General features: G+C 46.0%; 1 pseudogene; it reads right to left on the reverse strand.

Moving 5' to 3' along the window:
* Positions 1-427: 427 nt before the first annotated feature.
* LOC119326638 lies at positions 428-2,094 on the reverse strand (annotated as a pseudogene).
* Positions 2,095-2,803: the final 709 nt, after the last annotated feature.

Here is a 2,803-nt window from a genome sequence, read left to right on the forward strand (position 1 = left end):
TACATGAACGAAATATTAGGAAAATAATCATGCATGGCTGCCTGGCTCATTGCTCCATCATAGAGAAGTAAAAACTAGAACAAACTAGAACAAGGATGACCTTAATTAATTAATTTAGCAAATCGTTCAAAGGCTTCCAGCAGTTTACATAGATTCTTAGAGAAGCAAGCAAGAAAATATGACAACAGATCCATTTTAATAGAGTAAATGACCCGCGCAGTTTACATATACCATACTGCTTTAATTTATACTTGAGTGGAGATTATGTCTGTGTCACACTATTATAACCATAAGCACACACACACTTTAGCTAGGAAGTGTGTAGCTTGTTTATTGAACGAGTAGCATGCATGCAGAATTAAGGCTGGAGCTTCAAGAGACCCGCGCCGCCGGTTGCAGCAATGTAGCTAGTACTCCTACTCAGGAGCTAGCTAGCGTAACTCAAGGTGTTGATTTATAAGATTGAAGATGTCTTGAGATCGAGAGATCCTGAAACGGCCTCGAGAATAGGCGTGGGTGTGCGTAAGGGCCCCAAGAGCCAACCGGTGGCGATGAGCCTATATGCAGACTCCGTGAGGTGGATGCCGTCCCAGTTGATGTGCATGGCGGGATCAGTGCACGCGCTCACGCCAGGTAATCCGCAAGCCGCGGTCATGTTGTAGTTATACAGCCCACCTGCGCCACAGCACGCGTGGAGCCCCGACGAAGCACTAAACCCTGCAACGTCCCTGATTCAACAACTACAAAAAAATGTGTTTTGTCATTCAATCATCTGTTTTAGCTTACCGTATCTTGTTGGTTCGTTGAGAAACTCTATCACTGGCGTGTAGTAGTCACCATACACGATCTTGGCCGCAGGGTACTTGATCCGGAGCCGATACAAGGCCGCCACCAGCCGTCTGTTGTGGTACCGTGCTAGAGCATTGTATTTTATCAGGCACCCCCGGCGGTCGTAGTGCGTCTTGTTAGGGCTGGCGTACAAGGTCAGGACGATGGGAATGCACCCCATTGGCGGTTGTCCAGGCACCACCACGTACCTGCCTCCCTCCTTAACTAGTTGCTGCATGCAAAACAAGACAGCAAAGGCAAGCATTTCCCTTAGGCTTAATTAGCGCGCTTGGGGTGAGAAAATTAAACCAAGCAGGAAGTTAATTAATTTTGTAATATACTATATAAATTTGTCTTCAAGGCCCGGCCTGGACAAAACAATTGATCATACCTCAACGCCTTCTGAGATGGCTTGTACGACGTCTCGCACGTATACCAGGCCAAAGGTTTTGCCGGATGCCATGATGAAGGTGTAGTCGTTCCCTCCGATATCTCCCATAAAGAAGAGGGATCCCCTGAAATAGTCTCTGCAACCTGAAGATCGATAAAACAGAATTTAATAGCCAATTTGTCATTCAATGCAGACTACATCATGCATGACATATAAACATATAACTGAGTGGAGTTGGTACCTTGTGGTGTTGAGCACAAGGTGGGCTTCAGGTTCTGGAACCAGTCGAGCTGCACGCTCAAGGAGCTGTTGAAAGGGGGCACACTAGTGATGTTCTTCTCGTGGAAGTAGGCTAGGTCGAGTGCCGTAGCACCGACGACAGCGAAATTTGATCCATGGGTGAAGTTATTTTCTTCACCGAGAATCGGGGGAATGAAAGGGAGCCCGAACTCCTCGGCTGCCAAGTTGATTGATCAATCATAAGTCCAAACATTGGTACGTAGTAGACATTAGACACTATCTTCTATCTATAGCATACTCTCTAACAAAAACTGGAAGCTAGCTAACTCGAGACAAAGGACAGAAGCATAAGTATAAATACCAATAAAGTCCATGATGATGCGGCCATTGGAGGCTCGGCCGGTGGGGCGACCAAAGAAAGTCTCCCCGTAGGGGAGGTTGCTGAAAGGGATGACCGGAAACACGGGTGCAGCGAGCTTGACAAAGTTGCCGGTGTCGGCATACGAGTCGCCGAAGCTGAAGATGGAATGGATCAAGCGAGGACCAGGGTTGGCCTGACCGCAATGTATGCTGGCCAGGAGAGGGAGGAGGAGCAGGAGGAAGGCTATATGCCCTAGGGCTGAGTGATGCTACATAGTTGTGGTGCACTGTTTGAATTGATCGGCAAGCTGTGCTTCTGCTATGTGGCGGATATGATCAGGTATATATATACGAGAAATACCTTCAGTGGTAGGGGATCAGTGTGACATCAGTGAGATCGAGAAACGGTGGGGATCAATGTGATGGGGGCGCTGATGGGCCTAGGACTGAAGGAGGAGCATTGCAATTACAATATCCTCATACAGGTATGCACGTGAATATATACTAGCTCATATGGTAGTGGTAGCGTGTAATTTAACAACTTGCCCTGATGCGGTCTTAATCGCTTCTGTCATTTTGTCCAGCTATATGTACAATATTTTTTCTTTCAGAAGGGACCCATACATCATGTGATGCACACATCCATAGTGCATAATGTTACATATACAAATGCACTGCAAGCACTGGTTAAGAATAAATTTCAAGTACTGGTTAGTTTCCTTTTCGAAAAAAAGTACTGGTTAGTTGGATAGCTTTTAATCAAAATTTTGCTTTGAATCATCTCATATCTTTGTGATAGCTACTTCAACTCCAAGCCATGATGAGAGCTTTGATTCTTTGCGGACATCTTGACAAGCCGATGAATCTGACGGCTTAACTACCGGATCTCCGGGGAGAAAATTGGACACACCAGGTGGTGGAGATCTCCTCCGAAACAAGATGATGATGGCCACATTGTAGGTAAAATATATCGAAATTCATGAT

Source organism: Triticum dicoccoides, chromosome 6B (assembly GCF_002162155.2).
Source record: "Triticum dicoccoides isolate Atlit2015 ecotype Zavitan chromosome 6B, WEW_v2.0, whole genome shotgun sequence".
Lineage (NCBI taxonomy): Eukaryota > Viridiplantae > Streptophyta > Magnoliopsida > Poales > Poaceae > Triticum > Triticum dicoccoides.